The sequence below is a fragment of the Bactrocera oleae genome, chromosome 6 (genome assembly GCF_042242935.1).
Source record: "Bactrocera oleae isolate idBacOlea1 chromosome 6, idBacOlea1, whole genome shotgun sequence".
NCBI classification, from domain to species: Eukaryota; Metazoa; Arthropoda; class Insecta; order Diptera; family Tephritidae; genus Bactrocera; species Bactrocera oleae.
The window spans coordinates 61,434,762-61,446,877 of record NC_091540.1 but is presented as its reverse complement, the minus strand read 5'-3'; positions in this window follow the sequence as shown (position 1 = coordinate 61,446,877).

Below are 12,116 nucleotides of genomic sequence, written 5' to 3'. Positions count from 1 at the left end.
TTTAGAGTCCTAACAGGACAAAAAAATGATCGCATCTTTAAACCGAAGTTACAGTTCCCAATTTTATTTAAAATATCGAGAGTTCAGCAATCATTTACCTGCAACATGTTGTTGCCAAAGCAACTAAATTAGATATATTTCAAAAAATTTGCTCCATTTCACACCAATATTTAGTATATATTGATCGGTAAATAAAATTAAAAAAAAAATTTAATGGCAATTTTTTTCTTACCTTTATCAGGTACGGTTTCATTTGACATGGTTCAATCATACATAGATTTACTCAATTTCAATATTTTTTATAAGTATTATATTCAAGTATTCTACACTATAAATTTTTGTCAGTTATTTATGATAAAAGTATAAAGGTTTTCAAAAAATAATAATAATTAAATTTGTTTCAAGAAAAATGCGATTAAAGTTTTTCATTCTGATCGGGCCGGCGGTGTTGCCTCTATACTAAAATGGTTGTAAATTTTAAATTTATCCGAATTCAATAACTTAATATATATTTTTAAATATTTATGCTATCACAAGATGAGCAAAAAATATTTTTTTTTATATTTCTAATAATTTGTAGTTGAAAAATAGGAATTAAAAATTGAAAATTTAATTTGAACTCCAAAAATTAGAATTAAAAAATTGGGTATTAAAAATTACATTGCTAATTAAAATTGTAAATATAATTTGTAGTTGAAAAATCGAGATTTTAAATTAAAAATTAAAAATTTAGTTTTTCATCCCTAAATCAGCAGTAAAAATTAATATAATATAAATCTATCTGTCAGTATTGAATATCAGCTATTATGCGACCTCTAGTTTAAAATTGTAGAACATGAACTAGGCAATCGCAAAAAACATGTAAATTCAAAAACATTTTTTTTTTAATTTCAATTATGGGCTTAATTTTTTTTACTAGTATTTGGGTTTGAAAATTTATTTTCAATTTTTCAAACCGATATTAAGAATTAAAAAAAAAAAAAATTGTTTAAATGTTAATTCAATTATTTTTCTAATGCAATCTTACTACTTAATGAAAAATACAAATAATTTAAATTATTTATAAAATTGCACAATATTTCTTCAAAGTATATTTGATTTAAGTTTATGTTCTAAACCTTCTTTTGCAGTTTCATCTTAAAAAATATACTTATATGATATACTTATATCATATGATATGATACTCGATATTTGTATAAATGATATTTTATCCATGCTTGCAGCACTGTGCGCTCTCGAGACACTCTAGCACATATGTAGGTGCATCTATTTAAGAGTATATATGTATTTTTTGACATTATTTTTATTTTGTAAATTTTTGTTAACTCTGAAACATTGTTAAATATCAAAGTTATAAGTGAGTGCGCGCGTGTGAATGTGTGTGTGTGTTTGTGGCTCGTAATATTGTTATGTAGCTGGTAGTGGGCAGCGAAATGCCGGTTTGGCAGCGCTTCATTACAGCTGTGTCAGCTGTTTTTGCCACAACAACTAAACTCAATCGAATTGTTATTGTTTAAAATTAGTTTGTGCTTTTTTTTGTTTGCTTTTTTTTGCTTTTAAATTATTTAATTTTTTTGGTCTGGCTTTGAACTGGTTATGAGCACTTTTTGTTTCATTTGCCTCACAGCCGCACTCACGCTCGCACCACAGTATGATGAATTAATTATTCCGTTTTTGTAGGAATTTCAGCAGCTCGCCACTTGCACGCGATAATTTTGCTCCAACTTCGCTCCAACTGTGAACAGAAATTTGTGAGTCGCCTAAAATTTCGTGCATATGCATTTGACCAGATGGATTATTGTCGATTTTGTCATTCGACCGGCTTGGCTTGTCGTTTAATAGCTGCGAACATTGTTGGTTTTGGCAGCTTGTTGTTTTTGTTGCATTGTAGAGTGCGCGCCGGTAGCAACGTACGCATGTTGTACCAGCTGCTGAATCTGTTTCTTGTTTTCCTTGTTGCTATTGTTGTTGCCTTAGCCACTTGCTGTGATGTCACACAACGCATGGCTGTTGCTCCGAAAAGCCAACGGCATTTTTTCAGCCTGACGTATCAATGTGACAGCGCAACTAGCCATTGCATCTGCTTCCATATATACATACACACACACAAACTTAACATGCACACATATTTAGTTATTTCATCATAGCTTTTATTTCGGGTTTTGCATTGTGGCTTTTCAATTGTCTTCAGCTATTTTTAGAAAATTTATCTGCTATATCGTGTTCGTTATTTATTGTTTTTTTTTCCTAAAATTAACTTACAATTTTCTTCTTCTTCTTTGTATTAGTATGCGTGCGTTCAAAAAGCTTAAATAATTATTATTATACCCTGAACAGGGTATATTAAGTGAGCCACGAAGTTTATTACTCGCAGAATGAAACTTTAGAGACCCTACAAAACTTATATATATATAAATAGTCAGCGTGACGAGCTGAGTCGATTTAACTATGCCTGTCTGTTTGCATACATGCGAAATAGTCCCTTAGTTTTTGAAATGTCGATTTGAAATGTTCCACACGTCCTTCTCTACCCAAGAAACTGATCATTTGTCGGATCCGCTGATATCGGACCACAATACTACTTCTATATAGCTGTCATACAAACTAACCGATCCAAATCAATATAAAGGTCTTTTTATAACTTTTTATGCCATAAAAAATGCACCTGTGAAGGGTATTATAGCTTAAGTGCAGCCGAAGTTAACGTTTTTTCTAGTTTTTGTTTTTCTTTTTGTCTTTAGTAACAATTTCGTACTAGATAAGGTAAGGTTAGTAAGCCCAAATATGAGTAAGAGATATTAGTGTGATGATATAGAAAGAAAATGAATGAGTGAAACATTCAAACCCTGAAATGTGAATAATGGTTATGGCCCTGTTACTATGTATAAATATTTGTCGACTCCGTTCCAATAATTTTCATATGAAAAATTCGTCGGGTGCAAGCGTCATGTAAGCACTGTTTCGATTGACCAAGAGCTAAGCATTGCGTAAAAAATCGTTTGGAACCATTTAAATAAGACTAGATAAAAAATAAGCTCGATGTATGGGTGCCATATGAGTAAACACAAAAGAGTCATTAATCGAATTTTCTAATCTACAGATTTTACGCTCAGACTAAGCAAAAATAAATACATTTTTTTTCGCTCCACCCTAACGTACATTAAAAACAAAAAAATTCAAAAAAAAAAATAAAAAAAGGAAAAATCTAACTGTGTGTAACCCCTTATCCATCATTTTGTATCAAAATATCGATATGCAATTTTTTTACCTTCTCAAATACATGTTCAATAACGCCTGAATCGAAAATCGATTATTTTTTCTTTGGTCCAAGAATCGAAAATCGATTATTTTTTCTTTGGTCCAAGAATAAATTGTCAAAGTCAGGCATTTTTGAGTAGTCTAGACTGGCCTAATCACTTTATAAAGATATCGAAACCAAACTTGTGTAACTCTAATGTGCAATCCTTGATCCAGAACGGGTCACAATATGATTAGATGCCATATATTTATTAAATCGATGCAAAATTTTGCTGGCTTGCATATACTTAATATACTAATTTTCTGGACTTTACCATGTATATCGGTTAGGTAGTGCTATATTTCAATACAATAAGACTATAATGTTACAATTACATAATAAAGTTTGGCACATTTGGCAGAAATCGGTTCTCACTTTCGCTTTTTCATAAATTCCGCACATTTGCATTAGTTTCGCTACAATTCTATTGATTTTAAGAATTTTAGTCAAGAGTTGGTATTTATAAAATGAGCCTTTTGTAGGTCTGATATTTCTTCCACTACTTTGCATTTTCAATCGGCATACAAGAATAAAACATAATTGCCAAGCCGTATATGGTAGCAGTATCACATAACATGTCGCAACTGTTGCTAGCTCAATTAGCAAATGTGGCAGATATATCGCGACAACAAAATAAATAAGCTTGTTGAAAAGTTACATATTTGACCATTTATCTACGCGCACAAATCACTTTATTTGTTAGCCTGATTTATCTTGAATAAATATTACGCCGATTTGGCATGCTAACGGAGTAACGAGTTCCGTGTCGCCGCTCGCAATGTGTTACACTTTTAATTGCTTTGCGATACAATTGGTATGTAAGCATAAATTAGAATAGAACATGTCACGAAGTTGCATGTCGATTGACATTTCAGCGCCCAGTTGCCGAAGACAGGTAGGTACATTTGCCCGCCTGTGAGATTACCAAACACATGTTAAGCGAGTGTGTTTTTCACTACTTCACAAGAGCATTATTACTTCGGTTTATTGGTTATACACGCGACGTTATTTAATTAACGACGACAAAAATCGCTGTTGACTTTTACAAACAAACATTAAGTTATTGTGGATATTTTTGGGTAGTTGACTATGAAAAACCGGAAATTTAAACAACTCCGGAAGTTGACAAACTGCCTTTGGCCAATTTCGATTATTTATGACCGACGACTCGTTTCTAGAGTTATTTTCTAGCAAACATGCTTGTTTGTACATATAATGTTTGTATGTATGCATATGTATGATTTTATACTTACCATGTGTATAGCTTTAGTTTATTTCTTGCTCCGGCTTCTTCTTGCCTTGTCGTTGTTCACGCTTCTTTGGTTTGGACAATAAACGCCATTGTTTGTTTTACACTGTTGCCAAACATATGCAAATCGCATTGATTAGTGATGAAACAAATAGTTAAACAAATATTCGATTATGGTAAATTCAGTTAAAAACCCTTACAATTAAATAAGTAAGAAAAGGCTGAGTTCGGGTGTAAGCGAAAATTGTATAATATTGCATTATGCAAGAAACAAAGGTGTGAAATTATTTCCAGTTGTCACTTTGTCAAACAAATTTAATATATTATATATTAGTTATATTAGTTATATTGGGAAAGGAGGAAAAAATCACTAGACTCTCTACAACCATAAAGACAGAAATCACTATAGTGGTTATATGATGGTTAAACCAATGTTTGGACCTACATTTTTAATTTTTAGCACCGAAACATATTAATGATTCTAAAATAACATAAATATTTTAATGTCATTACAATAACCGTTGTTGAAAGAAAAAGACAGACGGAAATTCTAAAAATAACAAACACAACTAAAATGTATGAAAATATCATACATATTGATCGATAGGTATAGAGTCAACTAGTGTTATGCAACATATTACTGATTTGGAACTAAGGCAGAGTCTGTATTGATTTTCTTCAGCAAAGTGCTCGTCTTTATTTTTTACATTTTACTTGCACTTTTTTTGGTATTTTTAATAAGATGATCAAAGGTTGCAATGAATTTAGCCCTATATTTTTTTGGTATAATACTAATTAACCCTTCGTTAATCTAATTGCATGTTTCAGCTGGCTTGTGGGTTGACGTCGAAGATTATTTTAATGACTCACGGTAATTACTTGAACTCACTTTCGGTTTCAGCCGAAGTTCACTAACATAAGACATACTAACTATGATTTGTAAATTACTCATACGCCGCAAACACGCTTTCATAGGAAAATAATTTTTTCGACATAATACTGACGTCTATTTTCGTGACTTTTTTTTTTGGCTTTTGTGTTTAATTTTTGCTAATGACGATGCCGAAAAGTTATTGTCTTTTCTTTTATTTTTCTATTTGTTAAACACGAAGGTCGTTCCCAAAGAGCTTTCAAAACAATATCTCGCTTTTAAGCACCTTTATTTAACTTTACTTTAAAGCTTTTGTATACCCAGCATTATAGTCATCACTTCATTAATTCTGATTGTGTATTTATGTTTTTGGTTCTTTAGAAATTCTTGAACAAAAAACTTTTGCATACATAACTTATTTGCGAGTAGCCTAGCATAAATTTCAAATTCCGGCTTCCTTTTCCAGTAGCAAATTCGCACATATATACATAGAGATATAAATATACTATATATACTTGTATAAGATATAGATTTTTCATAGTGACCACAGTGCGCAGACCGAGCGATGCTCGCGTAGGAAGAAGCAATGAACTGGAATGATTAGTCATTGTGTTATACGCGATTACTGCCCGGACATTGTGTCCCAACTGTGCTGTGGTTGGCCTAGGTTTCTAGAAGTTTTATCACCTTCTAAATAGTATTCAAAAATATAAAAAATATCATAAATTTTTTTATGAGTTTTTTTTTTGTCTTTGGCGCCGTTTATTAAGTCTGACTAAAGATTCAGATGAATTGATTACAATATGATTTTAATGGTCACATTAATTATGCAGCCAACTTTAGTGAAGTCAAGATCTGTTTATGAATAATTTCTTTTAAAATCATAACTCAAATGTGTTTGAAATCAAAGAAGAGAGGAGAATAGTACGAACGAATATAGTGGTTATTAAGTTGTTCTCAAGAATTTGAAAAAAGTGCTTATAATTTATTGATTATGATTCTTTTATATGCTTTTGCTATACGGAGTTTTCCAGAGGTAGAGGTAGAGGTAATTTCCTAGAAAGTTAGGTGTCAAAGCAATGCTAACTGTACGTATGACCGGAACAATATTTAACATCTAAGGGAGGACTAAGCTCGAGTATAACCGAACATTTTATACTCTTGCAAGGATCAAAGCTGTGGAAATAACTTCAGGTGTTGGTACAACTTTATATTTAGTATTTTGCGAAAGAATTCAATATGCATTATTCGATAAAAGGGTGAAAGATGGCGTGAGGATACATTATTATTTGAAAATTATTTTCTTCGAATTTCAATAATATATCTCACAAATTGATCAACGATAGGCACTAAGGTTCATATATTCGCTATTTGGAAGCTTGAGCATTTATGTTCCGATGTTATATTTTTAGACTTCAGAAAGCATATTTTTTAGTTATTGCGATATATTCTTTGGTGCTAGAGTTGTAGGCAGTAAAGTGAAGAGATTAAATGACATTTAAGGTTATGTTGTAGGCGTGGTTGTGGCCCGATTTCGTTCACACCGTAACATTTCCATATGTCAGGTTAATGTTTGGTACCGAATTTGGTTGAAATTGGTGAAACAAGACCTGTAATATGAATTTCATCTAAAGGTGGGCGATTCAACACCCATTCTCCAATTTTGATACCGGTTGCTATGAAGTACTTTCATACAGCCTTGTGATTTATTTAATGATTTAACGTACTTTTAATAGTTTTCATCATAACCGCTATACGGGGAGTGGGCGTGGTTTTTATTCGATTTCACCCATTTTTACATGGTCGGAGGAGGGAACAGCAAAAATATTTGTTCTATGTGAATGCAATACTAAACTATATTTCGAATTTAATTTAAAACGAACTCACCTTAAGATTTTTACTCCAGCGCCCTCTACTTTTTCTATGCCTATTAGTAATAATATTTCGAATATAAACAAAATATGTCAAATTTTGTTCAATTTGGAAGCAAAGAAATTCCATTTCTGGCAAGTCTACAATTTTCGGTCACATGATCAATATGGTGCGAATCTTCTATCTGATATTATGCCATATATGCGTACTTTTGAGTTTGAATCAAATTGTCCTCATAGTACATATATGGCAGAATCTCATACTTGAATTAATTTTTTTGTCTTTCTTCAAAAATTGTTCCAAGCCTAGTAAAGTATTATCTCATTATCGCCTTTTGTATTTTTTTCTGAGACTTACTCTCGACGCCTTTATACTGTACTGGAAAGAGAGCCTCCATTTGACATAATGGTATTTCTAGCGACTTTCCGAATTTTAAAATTCGCCTTTCAACATGTATTTTTTTATGTAGGTAAACATGTTTGTAATAATGGTATACTATATTTTTCATAAAAAAAATTTCCGATTTCCCTCTTTTCCGATAAATTGCCCGCATTATATCCAGATAAAAAAAACAGAAAAGTCATCCGTATAATAGATTATATGAATTTGCTGCTCTGCTAGAGGATTTGGTTGACTGGGATGAAGCATAGTTGAGGGGATAAGATAGAGACCGATGAGATGTGAGAAAGAATCTCAATTTTAACGTTATCTGCTTCATATACATATATAAATAATTGTTCGCCTGGGCGTATAATCAGCACATATAAGTATTATTGCAGTAATATTTCATAAATAATAACTCCCTCGTAGGCGCTGCACGAAAGTCACTTGTTTTATGACTTCAAATTACCGACCATAAGCAATTTTATTGGCTTAGACCAACTGTAACTGATACAAAGTATAATATTTGACTGCTAGGCATACTAAGCATCAATTTACTTTGCTCAAACGTGATTATATGAAATATGTAGCTAACAGAAACAAATTAAGGTAGATAAGCAACATAATGGTTATTAACCTAGATAATGCCATAAATCTACGTCGAAAAAGTTCGGAATCTTAGCCACCAATATGTTCTGAATGACTGCTAACTCTCACATAATCAAAATATACATGACTTCGCTAGAAAATCAAATAATTTGCAAGTTTTTATCTTTTGCTACAATCGACTTAAGCTATTTTTACTTGCTGGCAGTGCTAAATGCGCCAACGTAGGCTGGTAACTTTATTGCAGAGACATGTACGCATATTTTTGGCACGAAACGTAAATTGCTTTCACACATGTGTTACTAATAGGTGTAGACGTTTTAGGGATTTCCCCAATTTCATATTCAGGGCTTCGTATTTTTATTGTCAGACTTAATCTGTTGATTAACTGCTGATGATTTTTTGTAAGATTTGATAATTTTACTAGGTCACGCGGTGGCGGTTTTAAATGAAAGTTGTAAAGGTTATACTAACAGGTTGGATTACACTAGCAATCTATCATGTTTTGTTGTATTTAATAAGCTGAAAACTTGAATGTAGGCATATATGTTAAGAGTTTAAGTGATTTGAAATCTTTCGTGAGATCATGCCAGGAAAATAGCTCTTGCAAGGTTTCATTGTTGTATATACTATATATTTAAGGAGAAATAAACAGTTGATATTTAAAGTGACATTCTACGAAAAGTAGTCATGGCTAAAGTCCGATTTCTTTTTCACTGATTTTATCGAGAGAATTTAATCGAACAATTAAGTTCAAATGAGTTGATTATTTTGTGTGATATGAAATATGATCTATAACTCGACTGTATCACGTCGGATATTAATTTTTTTATATCCAGAGATGAGAAAACATTTACCGAGTTTGGTTAAGGGTTTAGGGGTAGTCAAAATTTTCGTTAAGTGTAATATCTTAAAAATATTCTTTCAAAATTTTCGTGACTTCAATTCAAAACATTGTATAATAATGCCATATTACTACAATACTTTTGTAAAATAACATGACTTAATAGCAAAAAAAAATTACTAAAAATTCTAATTTTTTGTGCCTCTGACTACCCCTAATCCCTTAACAAAACCTAAATAGTTTACGAGACCCATAAGAATTAAGTAAGGAATTAGGAAAGAAATTAGAAAAGGAGCAAATCATACTTGTAATTGCTACCAGTGACCCCTACGCCCGATTTGTAGCATTAATAATGACTAGGCTATGTTTTGCCCATATGCAATACCAACGTTCTCTTAGTGCCAAAGTAGACGTATACCGAGTTACATCAAGATTTCTGAAGCGTTACACATGTTATTTCTTTCATAAGCGGACAGTCAGACAGACACCGAGAAGTCGATTCGTCTCGCTTAATATCTAATTAAAAAATAAAAATACAATACTTGCCATATATATAATATTATATCTGTAGATATAATTTATATATTTTAATATACATACCACCCTGTATTTACAACAGGGCGCACATAAAAAAATGTATTTCAAAAGGTTTGTGTCTTTACTAATTTCGAATAGTTTGTGTTCGAACATTAAACTGAAGACATAATAAAATTACGTTGGAGCACATATGCTTAGTTGGATGAAAAATCTCTTTTATCACCAGTTGATCTGAGTTAGTAGCAGTGTCGTTTGCACGTTTGTCTCTAACACCTGAAATCCTTAACTAAGTTCTATATTTTAAGAATATCAGTCATAGTGAGCTTTATGAGAAAATTACGAAGGTGTAACGTAGGAAAATGTTAAGATTAATTGATGAAGTTCGGCACACGTAGTCTTTGAAACTTTGCGAAGGTTCATGGCATCATATGGCAGCTATATGCTATATTGGTCCGAGATCGGCCATTCCGACAAATGAGCAGCTTCTTGGTGAGAAAAGGTATAACCTAAATTGCTAAATTTAAGATCGATATCTCAGAAACTGAGAGACTAGTTCACGTATATACAGACGGACGGACCGACAAACGGACATGTCTAAATCAACTCAGCTCATCATGCTGTATACATTTTATAGGGTCTCCGACGTTTCCTTCTGGGTGTTACAAACTTCGTGGCAAACTTAGTATACCCTGTTCAGGGTATAAAAATGGCTTGATTTAATAAAATATGTTTGTGTACATATTATTAAACTGCTTGTGCTACATTACTAGCATTAAAGGAAATGTTTAATCGTATAACTAGCTAGCCTAATAAAAGACAACTCCTCCAAAAAATGTTGGAATTAGGTCTATACTCTACCACTAGGTCTAGTAAAAAAGAAACACATAATTTTTGCATTCAATTGAAGGTTTCATTTAGCATATGTAGTTAGAATGCTCCAATTTCGTTCAAATAGGCATCATTTTTGTCGATATTTTGTAGGCAATTGTATAACGCCTCTCTTATAGAAACCCTAGTCCATATTGGCGAAAAACTGAGACAATCGATTTTCACAAGATTATCTTGCGTAGAATTTTTAGCAGCAATCATTCGCCCTAGACAAGAAAAAGATAACCATGCCAGGTCTCAATTATATGGTTCATTTGTTAATGCTACAGATACGAATTTAGAGTAGTAGCACTTTACTTCAGAAACGGATCGATCTTATTGCGATTCAGAAGATTCGCAGATAAAAATCGATTCATAATACAGTCTTATTTAAATGGATATAAAATCCTTTCTTGTTCAGTGATTACATGACAATCGGCTTTAACGTTTATATTATCGATATTACCGGAGCGGAATCGATGAAACTAAAATTCCGCATGATTGCAGTATCAGGACCATAAAAACTATTCTCATTTTCAGCTGCATAGCTAGCGTGTGTGCCAAACAAACATAGTTAATCAATCACAAAACCGTCTTTTTAACTTCCCGCTAAGAAAATGGAAAATTTTCTAAAAATCGGGAAGATATTGGTTTCACCCCATTTTGCAAAAATCGAGTTCTCAACAGATCTCGACGTTCTGAGGGTCGAGGAAGCTTCCCCGAACATTTCTACGATGATGTCCGTATGTCTGTATGTATGTGTGGATGTATGTGTGTGTGTGTGGATGTATGTGACCCTCTTATAACTATTAAACTGCTCAACCGATTTGAATAAACTAAACGGCATTCCAAAGGGTTTCATTGCACTTGAATTTCGTGTAAGTTTGGACCCAATCGGACCAGAAGATTTCGAGAAATCTCAAAAATAAAAACTTTGAAAAATCGTTCGAATTTTTTCCAAACGACTTGACCGATCGACACCAAAAACTAATCAGTTCTAAACCTTGAAGAAACACATCGTTTGCCGCAAACCGGGTCGAAATCGGTTGATTTACTTGCTAGATATCGAAAACGAAGAGCTCAAAAGCGGTGAAAAAAGCGAAATTTGAACGTTAGCGTATAAAATTAGAGGGAAGTTGCAGGGATGGCCCTTGAGGCCAACCGTTTTCCACATTTTTTTTAATACAAAAGTGTATTTTTCTAACGCCTTATAGCGTAACCCAAACGCATTTACATATACAATGCGAGATGCAGATTACTAAAGACATATATTTGAAAAATAATGGATTCCTTTTTACTATACCTTTCAAAATAATTTGTATCTCTATGGTTGACCAAGTACCATAATGTATATTAGACAAGATGCAAAATATTTCATAAGAATGTTAAACATGTTTAAATTAATGTAAAATATTGTAATTGGTAAAAACTGAGGGAATTTGGTTGATATCTTCGCCTAGCCACAATATGCAATATCTATTAATTTTTACTTATTAGTTTGTTCTTTACTTATGCATTGAAAACTGTATATACGATTTCCATCAAGTTTTTTTTACCTATCAATCGCTCTTGATTAAAAGTTAGAGAAATA